A 19,358-nucleotide genomic window follows, 5' to 3' on the forward strand; every position below is an offset into this window, starting at 1 on the left:
CTACCTTCATCGATTTCGGCATCATGAAGAGCTCGGGAATGTTTTCCGTTATCCCTTGTACATTATAGTTCATCACGAAGTTCTAATAGCTTGGTGATAGTGACTAGAGAACTCTGTTAATCACTATCTTATCTAGAAGATTAACTCCCACTTGATTCAAGCGATTGTAGTGCCCAGACATTCTGAGCACATGTTCACTAGCTGAGCTATTCTCCTCCATATTGTAGGCAAATTACTTGTCAGGGGTCTCATACCTCTCAACACGGGCATGAGTCTGAAATACCAATTTCAGCTCTTGGAACATCTCATATGCTCTGTGGCATTCAAAACATTTTTTAAGTCCCAGTTCTAAGCCTTAAAGCATGGCGCACTAAACTATTAAGTAGTCATCATATCGAGCTTGCCAAACATTCATAACGTCAGCATCTGCTCCTGCAATTGGTCTGTCACCCAGCGGTGCATCAAGGACATAATTCTTCTGTGCAGTAATGAGGATAATCCTCATATCATGGACCCAGTCCACATCATTGCTACTATCATCTTTCAACTTAGTTTTCTCTAGGAACATATCAAAAATAGGGGAGCTACAACGCGAGCTATATATTGATCTACAACATAATTTGCAAATATTATCAGGACTAAGTTCATGATAAATTAAAGTTCAATTAATCAAATTACTTAAGAACTCCCACTTAAATAGACATCCCTCAAGTCATCTAAGTGATATGTGATCCAAATCAACTAAACCATGTTCGATCATCACGTGAGATGGAGGAGTCATCAATGGTGAACATCTCTATGTTGATCATATCTACTATGTGATTCACGTTCGATCTTTCGGTCTCTAGTGTTCTGAGGCCATGTCTATACATGCTAGGCTCGTCAACTTTAACCCGAGTATTCCGCATGTGCAAAACTGTCTGGCACCCGTTGTATGTGAACGTAGATCCTATCACACCCGATCATCACATGGTGTCTCAGCATGACGAACTATTGCAATGGTGCATACTCAGGAAGAACACTTATACCTTGAAATTTTAGTAATGGGTCATCTTATAATGCTACCGCCGTACTAAGCAAAATAAGATGCATAAAAGACAAACATCACATGCAATCAAAATATGTGACATGATATGGCCATCATCATCTTGTGCTTTTGATCTCCATCTCCAAAGCATCGTCATGATCTCCATCGTCATAGGCTTGAAACCTTGATATCCATCATAGTGTTGCGGTCGTCTTGCCAACTATTGCTTCTACAACTATCGCTAACACATAGTGATAAAGTAAAGAAATTACATGGCGTTTGCATTTCATACAATAAAGAGACAACCATAAGGCTCCTGCCGGTTGCCAGTGACTTTACCAAACCATGATCATCTCATACAATAACATATTTCACATCATGACTTGACCATATCACGTTACAACATGCCCTGCAAAAACAAGTTAGACGTCCTCTACTTTGTTGTTGCAAGTTTTACGTGGCTGCTACGGGCATCTAGCAAGAACCGTTCTTACCTACGCATCAAAACCACAACGGTGATTTATCAAGTTTGCTGTTTTAACCTTCAACAAGGACCGGCCGTAGCCAAATTTGATTCAACTAAAGTAGGAGAAATAGACACCCGCCAACCACCTTTATGCAAAACTAGTTTCATGTCTGTCGGTGAAAACGGTCTCATGAACGTGGTCATGTAAGGTTGGTCCGGGCTGCTTCATCCAATAATACCGCCGAATCAAAATAAGACATTGGTGGTAAGCAGTATGACGATCACCGCCCACAAGTCTTTGTGTTCTACTCGTGCATATCATCTACGCATAGACCTGGCTCGGATGCCACTGTTAGGAAACATAGCATGCAATTCAAAAAAATTCCTACGCTCACGCAAGATCTATCTAGGAGATGCATAGCAACGAGAGGGGGAGAGTGTGTCCACGTACCCTCATAGACCGAAAGGGGAAGCATTTGACAACACGGTTGATGTAGTCAAACCTCTTCCCGTTTTGACCGATCAAGCACCGAATGTATGGCACCTCCGAGTTCTACACACGTTCAGCTCGATGACGTCCCTCGAACTCTTGATCCAGCAAAGTGTCGAGGGAGAGTTCCGTCAGCACGACGGCATGGTGAAGTGATCCGCGCAGGGCTTCGCCTAAGCATTGTGTGAATATGACGGGAGGCGTAAACTGTAGAGGGGGGGGCTGCACACGGCTAACAGATGGTGTTGTGTGTTCTAGCGGTGCCCCCCCCCCCACATATTTATAGGTTGGAGGGGAGTAGAGGCAGCCAAGGGGGCGCCCCAAGTAGGAGGGATCCTACTTGGGCGCCTCCCAATTCGGCCTCCCCCTTCCATATTCATCCGGAGGGGGAAGGAAGGAGGAGGGAGGAGGGAAGGAAAGGGGGAGGCCAAATCCCACCCATCCCTTCTCTCTTCCCCCTCTTTCCTTCTCCTCCTATTCGGCCTATATGGGGGCGCGCCAGCCCCTTAGGGGCTGGTCTGTCCCCCTCTTGGACCATTAGGCCCATATAGTTGCCAGGGGGTGCCCGGAACCCCTTCTGGTGACCCGATATGTACCCAGTACCCCCGAAACACTTCCGGTGTCCGAATATCATCGTCCTATATATGAATATTTACCTATCGACCATTTCGAGACTCCTCATCATGTCCGGGATCTCATCCGGGATTCCGAACAACATTCGGTCACCAAATCACATAACTCATATAATACAATATTGTCATCGAATGTTAAGCATGCAGACCCTACGGGTTCGAGAACTATGTAGACATGACCGAGATACCTCTCCAATCAATAACCAATAGCGGAACCTGGATGCTCATATTGGTTCCTACATATTCTACGAAGATCTTTATCGTTCGAACCATAATGACAACATACATAATTCCCTTTGTCCATCGGTATATTACTTGCCCGAGATTTGATCGTTGGTATCTTCATACCTAGTTCAATCTCGTTACCTGCAAGTCTCTTTACTCGTTACGTAATACATCACCTTGTCACTAACTCCTTAGTCATTTGCTTGCAAGCTTATGATGTGTATTACTGAGAGGGCCCAGAGATACCTCTCCGATACTCGGAGAGACAAATCCTAATCTTGATCTATGCCAACTCAACAAACACCTTCAGAGATACCTGTAGAGCATATTTATAATCACTCAGTTATGTTGTGACGTTTGATAGCACACAAGGCATTCCTCCGTTATCCGAAAGTTGCATAATCTCATAGTCGAAGGAATATGTATTTGGCATGAAGAAAGCAATAGCAATAAAACTGAATGATCAATATGCTAAGCTAACGAATAGGTCTTGTCCATCACATCATTCTCCTAATGATGTGATCCCGTTCATCAAATGACAACACATGTCCATGGTTAGGAAACTTAACCATCGTTGATTAACGAGCTAGTCTAGTAGAGGCTTACTAGGGACACGGTGTTTTGTCTATGTATCCACACATGTATCAAGTTTCCGGTTAATACAATTCTAGCATGAATAATAAACATTTATCATGATATAAGGAAATATAAAATAACAACTTTATTATTGCCTCTAGGGCATATTTCCTTCAAGTTTGCACATGAAGTACAATTGTCCACATTTTCATAGCCAGTGGTATCAATTATGGCAGTGAATTGTTATGTCGAGTTCTTATTTGTCCTCTTATTTTTGAAAGGTAAAATCAAACTGATGGGAGCAATGTTATAAAGTCTGTAAGTGATACACCATTAGAATGATATGGATTACATGGTTGTTGACCATATTATGAAAATGTCTACCAAAGTCAACAATGACATAGATGTGACCCGTACATACACACAACAATTATATAGTGGAAAACACATATTCTATGCAGTAGAGACCTTGACATCATAAGAAAGTGTTAATTACATTTTACAGGTTGAGGCTTAAAATGTGGACCATCAACATTCATAAAATTATGAATGTGTTTGGTTTAAACTTTTTTACCCCTTATTTGACTACACAACAAATTGATTCCCTTAAATATTTTATTGCAGGATGGGCATATAAACTTATATGACACAAACAGGTAATGGCCCAACTCAAGTAATCCATATTTTCAGGGATTCGGGGACTACATAATCTTTTAGGGATATGGGCTACACAAATTGGTCTTTAAGATCTTGCTTGAAGGCATTGAAGTAGCCAACTACGTTGATGGGCGGGTTGGGGGCAAAAGCTATTTTCTTATTTTCATTTTGCATACTTTGTGTGTTTTCCTTGATAGATTCAGCTTGCATTGTGTATAGAAAGGTCGATGGGCACATCAAGGATGAAATAATCTATATAAGAATTGCAATAGAGTGGTGCGCCGTTGTGCCATTAAGGCTCCATTTACTAGGTATCCATTGTTTCTTGTGAATTGAAATTTTATAAGGAATATCCAAGTTAGCCCGTTAGCATTTGAAGCTCATGCATTTTACAACCAACTTACGATTTGTGCATTTATCCCCCACTCACATGAACTTCAAAATGCCGAGGGGCCGGCCAGGATATTCCTTCTAAAATTTCAATTCAAAATAAATGAAGGATACATAGTAAAATTCAGCCTTGAGAGGAACTACAACTGGTGTCTCATTGACCTTTCTACACACAATGGAGCGGAATCTATCTATCAACAGAAAACACATTGATTGCTTCATGAAAATAAGAAATAGCTCTTGCTCCCAACCTGCCTATCAACATAGTAGGTTACTGCAATGCCCTCAAGCAAAACCTTAAAGACCAATTTGTGTAGCCCAGTAACCCTCAAAGTTTGTGTAGCCCAGTATCCTTGAAAATAAGGATACTTGAGTTGGGCTATTATCTGTTTGCGCCATATGAGTTTAGATGCCAATCCAAAAAATCATTCAAGGGAATTTAATTGTTGTGTAATCAAATAAGGGGTAAAAAAGTGTGAACATAACACATTCATATTTGTATGAATGGTGATGGTCCACATTTTAAGCTTGAACCTATGTTCTAGACTAGACAGCTTATAAGTGATAGCATTGGCTATAAAATTCATACCATTGGCTATTGAATTGTGGACACTTATACTTCATGTGCAAACTTATCTTCTAGACTAGACAACTTCAAATCTATTTTTAGTACATATAGTCTCACATTGTACTTAACACTTTCTGTCCATATCAAGGTGTCTACTCCATAGGATATGTATTTGCTACTTTATAGTTGTGTCTATGTATGAGTCACGTCTCTGTCATTTTTTATTGTGGAAGTTCTTTCCATACCGTGGTCACAAACATATAATCCACATCATTCTAATGATGTGTCAACTTTATAACATTGCTCCCACAAGTCAATTTTACCTTGCAAACATAAGAGAACAAACAACAAACTCGACATATCTATTAACTACCATAACAATTACCATCGGCTATGAAATTGTTCAGACTATACTTTATGTGCAAACTTATATTCTAGACTAGAACTTCAAATTAATTTTTAGAACATAAAACATGAGCGAGAAATGTCGTGTCGTTCGTGTGGCTTAAATCCGTAGTTGCTATATAGGCCTAGGCCATGAACTCGAGTCTCCACCATCGAGCAAGAGCGAGCGTCTCCCAGTGCCCGAATCCCAAGCGTTAAATAGAGTGTAACTCGCACACAGAATACCCCCCACCCCACCCCAGCCGAATGAATCGGCCAATTTAGCACTATAGTGGTAGTGTGTTCCTTGTTACGTTTTTTTGTGGACAGTTCTTATTTTTTTTGTTTATGTGTGTTTTTAGGCCAGTTTTTCTTTTGTTTTTGTTCTATTTTTATTGTTCTTATTAATATTAGTACTCATGAAGCTTTCTATAAATTTCGTGAACTTTTTTCAATTCGTGAGTTTTGGTTAAATTCATGAACTTTTTTCAAATTCAATTTTGTTCAATTTCGCTATTTTTTTCAAATTCATGAACATTTCTTAAATCTGTGATTTTAAAAACAATTGTGAACATTTTTGTATCCATGAACATTTAAAAATTTGTGAACTTTTTTGAAATCTGTGATTTTTTTTAAATTTGTGAACTTTTATCAATCTTTTGCACTTTTTAAAGTCCACAATTATTTCAAATTCACAATTTTTTTCAAAAAAAAAATCAAACCTATGAACTTTTTTCAAATTCATGATTTTCTTTTTGTATCCATGATCTTTTCTTCTCCAAATTCATGAATTATTTTTGTATTTCATGAACATTTTCAAATGTGAAAAGTCACTGGTCGACATGGTTAATGGTGATTGGTCAATGGTCCAATGTCAACTCATGACCGTGTTTGTTTTTGAGAAAACTGACAACCGAACGTAGAACGAGCGAGCTGCTTGAAAAAACTGGCGCATATACCGCCGTATAAGACCACTCCTCTAGTAAGCAAGCGTAGGTGAGTTCCATTTTTGAGTTGTATCATATTCAGTTAATGGACAACATGATTTGGAAAAAGTTCTCAAATTTTAAAAGTAATTCATGAATGTTTTTTTATCCAAAATATATTCATGAATACAGGAAAAAATTACTATTTTAAAATTTTCATGATTGTGGATGATTGTGGAAAAATGTTCAGAAATTTAAAAAATTTGGTTGATTCCAAAAAAGTTCACAAATTAATGAGAATCATGAAATTCAAAGAAAATCATGATCTAAAAAATTTCTTGAGTTCAGAAAAATGTTCACAAATTAAAAAAATTATTCATGAACAAATTTTGAAATCCTGAATGATTTTTTAAAATTCACAAACTATTTTTCGAAAATATGAACAAATTGTAAATTTATGAAAAAAGTTCCTTTTTAAAAGTGCGAATATTTTTAAAATTCCAAGCATCTTTTAAAAACATGATTCTTTAAAAATATGAACAATTTATAAAATTTCAAACATTCATTAAAGATTTCGAATATTTTTAAATTTATGTACTTTGATTAAAAACAGAAAGAGAAGAAAAAAAGTGTGGAACAGTAAAAGTAGAAAAACAAAATGGTTCAAGAACCTTTCAAAATGTTCCCAAAACCGGTTAGGTGCCTCACATAAGGTTTCTAAAACCGGTCATAATGGTTCGCTTGCTCGCTTTCCTAATAAGCCGGCCCATCTCTTAAGTTAGTGAGTGATCGAAGGCTTAATAATCATAGTGAGTAATACAGCGTTTGTGCTTTGTGACTGGATCTACCAGGCTATGGGATTCTGGTACACAAGAGAGCCCTCGGGTTAGGGACCCCCTGTATGACGCCCGCGAGCGTCAAGCCGTTGAGCTTTCGCTGAAGAGAACCGCAAACGGGCTGGCCTAGTTAGAGCTAGCAAAATCCAAGCGCATGAAAAACTCGCCAAAAAAAGTTGCGCAATAAGAGCTCGAACTCGCAATCTCCTGCTAGTGGATAGCTCTTCGAAACAAATAGAACTGACATACTCTAGTGTTAGATTAGCGTCGCCTGTCTTTAAGAACAATTTGCATCGCCTGATCAGTAAAACTACTATGCACAACGGCAGATCGTTTCTTTTTTCAAAAGTTTTCAACATTTCTTGGGAAAAAATGAACGTTTTTCCTTATTTTCTTAACAACGTTTGTAAATCATGATTTTTTTTAGAAATATGATCAAACTTTTAAAAGCGTCAACATTTATTGAAAACATGAACAAAATATTTGACATTTCAAATGATGAACAGTTTTTAAATATACATTGCACATTTTGTGATATACGCTGAACAGTTTTTAAATACACACTGAACTTTTTTGATATACGCTGAATAAATATTTAAATACACATTGAACGTTTCTATGGTATACGTTGAACAATATTTAAATACACATTGTACATTTTTGTGAATATATGTTGAACAATTTTAAAATACACAATGAACATTTTCTTAAATATACGATGAACATTTGTGTATATAAATATGCAATGAACTGTGTATAATACACGAAAAACAGTAAGAAAAAAAGACAGAAAAGAAAACAAAAAAGAAGAAAAAGCATCGCGACAGTGGGCCGGCCCAAGTGGGGTGTCGGGTGTCCAGGCTTCAGCGAAGCCACATCCTTTTGACGCCCGCGGGCGTCAAATAGGATCTGCCCTCGGGTTAACGCCATGGCCTTAAGCCCAACATGGGCCTCAAAGATAACCAATTTTCAATACTCCTTTACCTTCTATGACAGCCTGCCCAAATTTGGCGGGCTATCATAGAAGGTAAAGGAGTATTGAAGCAGGGGCTGGTGAAACGGATCGGCAATGGAGAAACCACTAACATCTGGAACGATAACTGGTTGCCACGCATTGAAATGATGCGGCCATATGGGAGTAGGGTAGCGAACCCACTCGTACAAGTCTCAGAATTGATCGATGCTACCGCTGCTGCATGGGATAGAGAGAGAGTTGTACAAGTGTTCATGCCAATGGATGTCCCAATGGTGCTGGGTATTCCTCTCTGTACAAGGAATGTCCACTAGTAGAAAAATGGTCAAACGTGAAGCACATTAGTGCCGGTTTGAATTTGAGCCGGCACTAATGTGTACATTAGTGCCGGTTCCAACGGCTAGCCGGGCCGCTCTCATTAGTACCGGTTCGTGGCGAATCTTTAGCACTGGTTCGTGCCACGAACCGGTACTAAAGTGAGTGGTGGCAGGATGTTGTCAGTCCAGGGCCCCTCCAGCACCTTTAGTACAGGGTCATATCATGAACCGGTACTAAAGGTCGTCCTACATAGACCCTTCGTCCACCCGAGCTCGCTTTGTTCTTCCCCTTTCCCCTCTCCTCTCTGTTCTTTTTCCTCTTCCTCTCAAGCTCATCACATATTTTGCCCAAGATTTGAAGGCCCCCATCCATTCAAATGATCACAAAGGTTAGCAACTTTTTCCTTTCATCTCTCATTGCTAGATTAGCTTGTGCAATGCTTTATATAGTGATTGATTTTTGAGTTTAGTAATTTGGGAGGAATTATATATATGTGCTAGTATTTGATTTATATGCAATTTGAGGTCAAAAATAACACTTAGTTTTGCATATGTATGTGTGGTTTACTTAGTAACTTCTAAATCTCCGTCGTAACCACCGTTGATCGCTCGCAACGTCTCGTCGCCGGCACCACCTTGTGGTGAGCCTCTTGTTCATGAAGTTTTATATAAAAATAATGTTTGTGTGATTTGGATATATAGTTACTCGTATAATTATCTTACCCATACGTTGTTTGTTATGCATAGTGCCATGGTTTTAATATCCGTCCCCGTCGACCCTCGTCCGGGTTATGATTCGAATGTGGTATATTCTCTTTTAAAACTACTCATTGCATTTCGTGTTTATGACAAATTATGCCCATCAAGTTGACATAGATATTTGTATGTAGGAGGTAGTTGAACCAGAAATTCCAACCGACCCTATTGTCGAGAGGTTAAATTTAGTTAAAAGAGAAAACGAGGATTTGAAGAAAAAATTGAAAAGAATTGAGGGGGAGAAGATGGAATTGGAGTTGCATGTTGCCGATGTCGTCGGTGATCACAAGATTAAGATGGAGAAAATGCGCTTGAAGATTAGAAAGATTAGAAAATATGCCATTCATAGTGAGGCTTGGTATCATTATGTTGTTGGATCAATTGTTACCTTAGTTGCGATCTTGATCGCATTTGTTGTTGCATTTAAATTCTTTAGCTAGAGAGTTATTTGTTTGTTGCATTTAAGTGTTGTATGATCTTTATGTATGAACTTTATGTATTGTATTAATTTGATGTTTTCGGTGCTGTGTATTGAAGATTAGCCGACAATGGATGTACGATGACCGATGCTCTCCCGAGTTCATTAATGGCGTGCGTACTTTTCTGCTTGCGGCTGAGGCAAACAAGCGAGCGGATGGTTTTATGCATTGTCCATGTGCTGGCTGTAAGAATGGTCGCAATTACTCTACGTCAAGAACCATTCACGTCCACCTGTTTGAGTCCGGTTTCATGCCCCACTATAATGTTTGGACCAAGCATGGAGAAAGAGGGGATATGATGGAAGACAATGAAGAAGAAGAGGACGACGACAGCTATCCTGGCCATGGGTTCCCTGAATACGATGATACAACAATGAGGGAAGAAGCTGAGCCGGTAATGCGGGAAGAAACTGAAGAAGAGGCATCGGATGAGCCCATTGATGATCTAGGTCGGGCCATTGCCGATGCAAAGAGAAACTGCGCAAGTGATTTTGAGAAGAAGAAGTTGCAGCGCATGTTAGAGGATCACAAAAAATTGTTGTACCCGAATTGCGTAGGTGACAAGAAAAAGTTGGGCACCACACTGGAAGTGCTGCAATGGAAGGCAGAGAATGGTGTATCTGACAAGGGATTTGGAAAGTTGCTGGTAATGATAAAGGATATGCTTCCAAAGGACAACGAATTGCCCGAGAGTACGTACGAAGCAAAGAAGGATGTCTGCCCTCTAGGGTTAGAGGTGAAGAAGATACATGCATGCCCTAATGATTGCATCCTCTACCGCAGTGAGTACGAGGATTTGAACGCTTGCCCGGTATGCGGTGCATTGAGCTATAAGATCAGCCGCGATGACCCTGGTGATGTCGAGGGCGAGCGCCCCAGGAAGAAGATTCCTGCCAAGGTGATGTGGTATGCTCCTATAATACCACGGTTGAAACGTTTGTTCCAAAACAAAGAGCATGCCAAGGCGATGCGATGGCACGGAGAAGACCGTAAGAAAGACGGAAAGTTGAGAGTACCCGCTGACGGGTCGTAGTGGAGAAAAATCAAAAGAAAATACGCGAAGGAGTTTGCAGATGATGCAAGGAGCGTATGGTTTGGTCTAAGCGCAGATGGCATTAATCCTTTTGGGGAGCAGAGCAGCAACCATAGCACCTGGCCTGTGACTCTATGTTTGTATAACCTTCCTCCTTGGTTGTGCATGAAGCGGAAGTTCATTATGATGCCAGTGCTCATCCAAGGCCCTAAGCAACCCGGCAACGACATTGATGTGTACCTAAGGCCATTAGTTGAAGAACTCTTACAACTGTGGAATGGAACAGGTGTACGTGCGTGGGATGAGCACATGGGGGAAGAATTTGACCTAAAGGCGTTGCTGTTCGTGACCATCAATGATTGGCCTGCTCTCAGTAACCTTTCAGGACAGACAAACAAGGGATACCGCGCATGCACGCACTGTTTGGACGATACCGACAGTATATATTTGGCTAATTGTAAGAAGAATGTGTACCTGGGACATCGTCGATTTCTTCCGAGCAGGCATCCCGTAAGAAAGAAAGGCAAGCATTTCAAAGGTGAGGCGGATCACCGGACGAAGCCTCGCCACCGTACTGGTGCTGATGTACATGATATGGTCAAGGATTTGAAGGTGGTCTTTGGAAAGGGTCCTGGTGGACAACCTGTTCCGAATGACGCTGACGGACGCACACCCATGTGGAAGAAGAAATCTATATTTTGGGACCTGCCCTATTGGAAAGACCTAGAGGTCCGCTCCGCAATCGACGTAATGCACGTGACGAAGAATCTTTGTGTGACCCTGCTTGGCTTCTTGGGCGTGTATGGGAAGACAAAAGATACACCTGAGGCGCGGGAGGACCAGCAACGTATGCACGGAAAAGACGGCATACATCAGGGTCATGCAAGCTACGCTCTTACCAAAGAAGAGAAGGAAATCTTCTTTGAATGTCTGCTTAGTATTAAGGTACCGTCTGGCTTCTCGTCGAATATAAAGGGAATAATAAACATGGCAGAGAAAAAGTTTCAGAACCTAAAGTCTCATGACTGCCACGTGATTATGACGCAACTGCTTCTGGTTGCATTGAGGGGGCTTCTACCGGAAAACGTTTGATTAGGCATTGTGAAGCTATGTGCATTTCTCAATGCAATCTCTCAGAAGGTAATCGATCCAGAAATCATACCAAGGTTAGAGAATGATTTGGTGCAATGTCTTGTCAGTTTCGAGTTGGTGTTCCCACCATCCTTCTTCAACATCATGACGCATGTCCTAGTTCACCTATGCAAAGAGATTAACGTTTTGGGTCCTGTATTTTTACACAATATGTTCCCCTTTGAGAGGTTCATGGGAGTCTTAAAGGAATATGTTCATAACCGTGCTAGGCCAGAAGGAAGCATCTCCAAGGGCCATGAAAATGAGGAGGTCATTGAGTTTTGTATTGACTTTATTCCTGACCTTAAGCCGATTGGTGTTCCTGAATCGCGGCATAAGGGCAGACTGGATGGAAAAGACACGCTAGGAGGGGAACAAATAATATGTATGGACGGACATTCTCTCACTGAAGCACACTACACAGTTCTACAGAATTCCGCCTTGGTGGCTCCGTATATGGATGAACACAAGAATTTGCTATGCTCCAAACACCCGGAGCGGTCTGATGACTGGATTACACGTGAACAAACCAGGAGTTTCGCCAGCTAGTTGCAGACACGTACCATGCATGACACCTTTATTGAAGATGACATGTACTTGCTGTCCCAGTTACCATCTTCGAATATAATGACTTTCGAAGGGTACGAGATAAATGGTAATACATTTTACACGATCGCCCAAGATAAGAAGAGCACCAACCAAAACAGTGGTGTCCGCTTTGATGCAGAAACCAAGACATGAAAGGAAACATATTATGGTTATATACAGGACATATGGGAACTTGACTATCGACGTGGTTTGAAGGTCCCTTTGTTTCGGTGCAAATGGGTCAATATGACACAAGGCGGGGTAACGGAAGACCCGCAGTACGGAATGACAACAGTGGATCTCAACAATCTTGCGTATGCAGACGAACCATTCGTCCTAGCCAATGATGTGGCACAGGTTTTCTATGTGAAGGACATGTCTACCAAGCCAAGAAAAAAAGATAAGGAAGTGAATGCATCGTACGATGAGCCAAAGCGGCACATAGTTCTTTCTGGGAAGAGAAACATCGTGGGAGTGGATGACAAGACAGACATGTCAAAGATTATAAAAAGTTTGATGAAATTGCTCCATTTACAGTGAATATTGACCCGAGCATCCCGTTAAATGATGAAGATTTTCCATGGTTACGGCACAAAGGGACACATGCGAAGAAAAAGTTTCACACCCAAAGATCTGGGATGTGATCGGCTTCACTATCATCACTTTCTTCTGTGTTTCACACCTAGGAGGGAATCTCTGTAATAGTTAGGGTAGTTATATGTTTTGACATTTGAAACGCGAAGAAATGTTATGTGCAAACAAATTCTTTCATGCCTTTACTGATTTTTAAAGTTAAGTTATTCACAAACTAGTGATTCACACTAATTTCAAATAATTCAAAATTTAAACTATTCAAATTTAAAAACTACGGGCACTAACAGAAAGTTTGTATTTTTTTGGTACCTAAAGCAAAAATATTCACAAAGAAACTCTAAATACACAAAAAACAACTCAAAAATAAATAAAGCAAAAAAGTAAAAATAAAAAAGCCCGCCTACTGGGCCAGAGCGGCCTGCATACGACTAGAAACCCAACCTGTTGTTGGGCCAGGATGCAGGCCCGCAAAGGCCCAGTAGGCCCACAGGGCAGCACAGAACATGTAGGCCTAGTAGGCCTGCTTTGGAGAGGAGCTCGAGAGAGCTACCGCACGGGGGGTTATAAACCAGTGCGGACGCCCCTCGGCTAGCAAGGTGGGACTAAACTTGCCGCACAGCACCTTGCCAGCGCACCCCCTTTAGTACCGGGTGGTGGCTCCAACCGGTACTAAAGCCCCCCCTTTAGTACCGGTTGGAGCCACCACCCGGTACTAAAGGGTGTGCGGTTCCCGCCGCTTGGCCTGGCCAAAACAGGCCTTTAGTACCGGTTGGTGGCTCCAACCGGTACTAAAGGTCCATCCTAAATAACTAAACACTTCAAAAATTTCAGTTTCTCATCTGCTTCTTCTCCTCTGCCCCGTCGCCCGCCGCCCCCGTCTCCATATCCCTCGTCGCCGCCCCCGTCGCCGCCCCGTCGTCACCGCCGCGCCGTCTCGGCCCGTCCTGCGTCGTTCCCGTCCCCGTCATCGCTGCCCCGTCCCTGTCGTCGCCGTCCCGGCCCGTCCCCGTCGTCGCCGCCCCGGCCCGTCCCCGTCGTCGCCGCCCCGGCCCGTCCCCGTCGTCGCCGCCCCATCCCTGTCCCCGTCGTCGCCATCCCCGTCGTCGCCGCGCCCGTCGCCGTCCCCGTCGCCGCCCCCCGTCGCCTCTCGCCTCGCCGGTGAGCACACACACACACACATACATTTTTTAGTTTTTTAGTTATCAAAATAGTTATAAAAATGTTAGAAATTTTTCTTTTTTAGTTATAGGAATAGTTAGTTATATAGCATTGTTAGAAATGTTATAGAAAAGTTAGAATTGTTAGAAATTTTTCTGTTTTTTAGTTATAGAAATAGTTAGAAAAAAGTTAGAAATTTTTCTTTTTTTAGTTATAGAAATATTAGAAATGTTATACAAATGTTAGTTATATATATAGAAATGTTATAATTTTTTTTCTGTTTTTTAGTTATAGAAATATTAGAAATGTTATAGAAATGTTAGTTATATAGCATTGTTAGAAATGTTATAGGAATGTTAGTTATATAGAAATGTTAGAAATTTTAGTTATCAAAATCCAATCATTAAAAAAATGTTACTTTTTGCGGGCATATAGCTAGTATTTGTTCTCGACGATGCCCGGCCCGTATCCTCGCCATCGACCCGTCCGCGACGACGTCCGGCTGACCCATGTCCGGGACTGGGCTCCGCCGGGCTGGCACTGGGAGGTGCTGCCTGGAGGGGCGCGCCGCTTGATAAGGAACCCGACCCCGGTCGTCGACCCTGATCTCGTTTGGTGGCGTTCGCGTGGGCCAGTTTCGGTGCGGAGGGAGCCGGCCCCGCCGGAGGTGGTACGTCGCCGTGTCAGGGAGGAGGACGAGCATGTCCATCGCTACATGGTTGCGTTAGAGGGCGGCAGGTTCTCCAATACCTGGCAGTTTCTTCAGGGATCTCACTTCAGCTATGATCCTGTGAGGGTTCCTTCTCTTTGGGTGTCCACCGCCCGCGCCGCATGATCCGACGATGTATTCGAGATTATATATTATTCGAGATGATGTATTCGAGATTATATCTATTATTCGAGACGATGTATTCGAGATTATATCTATTATTCGAGACGACGTATTCGAGATTATATTCGATGATGCTTATTATGTACTATGATTGATTCAGTTTTTCCTTATTAATTAATTGCATCCATGCATTGTAATTTGAATATATTTCTTTTGGGTTAGTTAAACAAAACCTATGGCGGACAATACCAGCAGAGAGGGAGAAGAGGCCCTGTTCAATATCATACGCAATCCTCGCAGGCCAGATGATGATCAGAATGAAGAAGATTATGACGGCTCCGAATATCTAAACAACACCGGGGAGGGTGATATGATATTCGATCGCGACGACCGAATTGATGAAGTCATGAACTATGAACATGACGAAGAAAATATTGATCTTGAAACAACAAAGATCGGCGAGGTATATATATTTATATAAGCAGGCATCTGATGATCATCACATGTTTTAAATGACTTGAAGATATATTAACGAATCGATCTTTCTTCTTCCAGCCATCCGGATCGAGCAAATCTTCAGGCAACAGGACAAAACGAGGCCCGAACAAAAAGTTGAAGGAGGGCGTAAAGTACAATATCAAGGCAATCAGACTTAATGGCGAACCATTCGCGCCTAAGAAGATTGCGGACAAGTTCGTTCGTCAGTGCGGAGTTCTTGTGAAGGACCAACTCCCGATCTCCCTTCAAGAATGGAGAGAGCCAGCAAAGCCACGTCCAGGAGTTACTTTTGTCGATGACAGACAAAAACATTTGCTTGGAAAACGCTCATGGAACATTTCACCCTACCAGATCATTTCACAGATGCAGATGTGGAGAAAGTGAAGGACACTGCTCTTAGGAAGATGGCGGTTGCATTCAAGAACCACAAGATTCGTGAATGGGCCAAGTACGTCAACGGAGGAAGGAAGACTCCAGTATTCGAGGGAACACTAGAGAACCAAAGTGCTCATTGGGACGATTTCGTGAAATTCAAGGATTCGGAATTATCTAAGGAACGGTCGAGAATAAACAAGGCCAATGCCGCAAAAAAGAATAAGTTCCATAAGCTGGGGCCAGGTGGCTATGCGGTGGGAATGCCTAAGTGGGATAAGTCTGAGAAAGAGATGCTGGATGCAGGTGTCACTCCAGAAACATTGAGCTGGCCCCCCAGGTGCAGGACTTGGTTCTATGCGCATGGGGGGAGTTGGACCCGAAGACAGGCAAAGTTTCGAAGAAGGCATGTCTGGACGGAGCCGAAGATAAGCTACTTGTTGCAATAGAAGAGGCTCGATCCGGGTTGTTCGAGCCCAACAGAGAGAACGACAAGCTTACGCGTGCCCTGGGAAATCTTGAACACCCGGGAAAAACACGAGGCATGGGCGTTATTCCGTGGTATGAGGGGTTTTCGGACTAGAACGCCGACTACAGAACCCGTGCGAGAAAGAAGATTGCGGAGGAGAAGAAGAGGAAGATGGAGGAGGAGCAAAGGAAGCTAGACTATGAACGCCTTCAAGGTCTAGAATCAGCGCACGCGGACTTGGCAATCAAATTCCAGCGGCAGCAAAAGCAGATCGACTCACTTAGCTAGCAAAGGGGGTCTCAGCAGCTAGCGGATGATCCACCAATGGATAGCACCGTCCCATCTATGCCGAGAGGCAGTGTGGGTTTCGCCCCGGGCGACGCATTGCTGGATAGCTATCTAGTGGATGACATCATGGAGAACACTAACTGCGAGCTACACTTTAAAATGAAGAACATATCCATGAAGGTGGCGGACGCCCTTGCTTTTACAAATCCCCCCGAGGCAACCTTCCCTTGCAACCCGATTCCAGCGGGCTATGCTCGTGTCTTGGTTGATGAGGTGGTGGACCAATATTCAGGGCTAGAGCTTGACATTCCTGGAGGTGACGATGAGCACACACTAAGAGAGGCCAACCATCGTATCATCCTATGGAGAAAGGATTGCATCATCTTTCGAAGGCCACCGACACCGCGTCATCCGACTCCTCGTCACAGTTCGCCACCGAGTCAGCAGACTCCCGCTCCTCCAAGTCCACCAACGCGTCAGGCCACTCCTCCTCCAAGTCCGGCACAGCTTCAGGCCACTCCTCCTCCAAGTCCGGCAAAGCGTCAGACCACTCCTCCTCCATGTCTGGCACAGCTTCAGGCCACTCCTCCTCCAAGTCCAGCACAGCTTCAGGCCACTCCTCCTCCTCCAACTCAGCCACGTCAGCCGTCTTCGCCGCCTCAGCAATCACGGAAGAGAGCCGCCTCAGCTATGGTGCGTAGCGGTACAAGTCGAGGTAGTACTGCAGGTACAGGCGGAGGCAAGCGATTTCAATATGGTCCAAGCCTCGCGCCTCTTCCGCAAAGGCCTTACGACAAGTCCGAGGAGGAAAACGTAGCCATATCGAAGGCCGAGGTGGAAGCCCATTTTGCACCGAAACCGCCACCGCCGCCAAGGGAGAAAGTGCCTGTGGAAAAGATTGACCACTTCATTCGTATGGCTAGAGCACCAGCTCCCAAGCCTGTTGACACAGACTATGAGCGCCACCTCAGGAAGTTAAATCGAGCACGTCTACAGAAAGAGGCGAGCTCGAGCTCGAGCAAATCAGCTGGCAAAAGGAGCGGTAAAACCATTCCTCAGCTGGGAGAACAGGCGGCGCAATCAACCCCCTCGCCTGTTGTGCCAACAACACATGAGAGTAGGTGCGCCCAATATTATTGTGGGCAAACCTTTAACGTTCCCGGGGTGGGCGATGTGGTAATAACCGAGGAGCATATTGCGCAGGCTGAATCGATCGGAATCACTATTGGACAACTCCTCGATATCGAGCCCATGTCTCCGACTAGAGAGGAGGAAATAAAACGGAAATATGCCCGGGGCCAACCTTTGGTCGAGCCAGAGGAGGTCAATAAGCTCCCAACGAGAATGTATGAATTGCATCAATGGTACATGGACATTACCAAGATTTCCAATCGAGAGTCCCTCATGGTGAATGTCAACAAGGAGCATTACTACCATGAGAAAGCTGTGACCGTTGAGTATTCAGAACTATTTCAGCTATACAATAAAGACGCACTCGACAAATCTATTGTCAGTTGCTATTGTCTGTAAGTGATTTCTTTCTGTAATTTAAGTCTCAAGCTAGATGTAATGATCATTTTGATCAATCATTACCTGTAATTATTCTCACTATATTCTTTTCTGTGGTATAATGCAGGATGAAGATTTATGAAATGAAAAAAGATGGACGTTATGGCATTGGGTTCGTTGACCCAAATACCATTAATGAATACACATGGAAAATAGATCCATATCACGAAAAAAGTGTAGAGGAAAGCATGCTACAGTTCTTCAAGGAACTCAAATACAATGAAGATATACTACTTCCTTACAACTTTCAGTGAGTCACACTGTCTTGTATTACAAATTCTGTTTTTCCCTACTAGCTATAGCTACATGTTTTTGCTTACATATGGCCGCTTAATTAAGACATGCAAACGTGTGTGCATGCAGATTTCACTGGATCTTGTTAATCATTAAAGTTGATGAATGAACAGTTGAAGTACTAGACTCACTACTTAAGAAAGCAAGTGACTACACCATCGTGAAGGGGATAGTCAACAGGTAATTTCAATCATTATTAACTATATCTTGGCCTATTTAATTAGTTCGTCATTTCCTGATAACAACTATTTAATAACCCATTTATTCATTTTCTTTGTCGGCGGGTAGGGCTTGGGCAAAGTTCATCAGGGTCACTCCAGGCTCATGAAAACAAAGTCTGAAATGGTATCGACCCAAGGTAAGTAATTAAGTAGTACTAGCTAGCTGCCATCTCTTTAATTATCATACTTGATTAATTATTATCTGATCAAATTCCATTCTCATAAAGGCCCTGAAGCAGGCGCCGGGGAATGATCTATGTGCATACTGCGTTTGCGAGAACATTCGCATGATGGCGTCCGAAAGGAGCAAATCTCAAAGACAGGAGTGGGTACGATATCGATTGTCAGAACACTATTCACAATTTTTACACCATTATCGATATCTAGTCACACAACTAATACACATGCATATTGATCTCCTTCTTAACAGTTCAAAGAGGTGCGGGACAAGCTCTTAGCACAGGACCGCATAGAAGCAATTTAAGAGGAAATAGCGGGATTTTTGCTCGACCAGGTCATAGATCCCAAAAGAGAATACTATTACCCGCTACCGCCCCCATGAACCACTTCCAATTGTTATCGTGCTCCGAAGGCACCAATTAGCTAGGC

Source organism: Triticum aestivum, chromosome 1A (genome assembly GCF_018294505.1).
Source record: "Triticum aestivum cultivar Chinese Spring chromosome 1A, IWGSC CS RefSeq v2.1, whole genome shotgun sequence".
NCBI classification, from domain to species: domain Eukaryota; kingdom Viridiplantae; phylum Streptophyta; class Magnoliopsida; order Poales; family Poaceae; genus Triticum; species Triticum aestivum.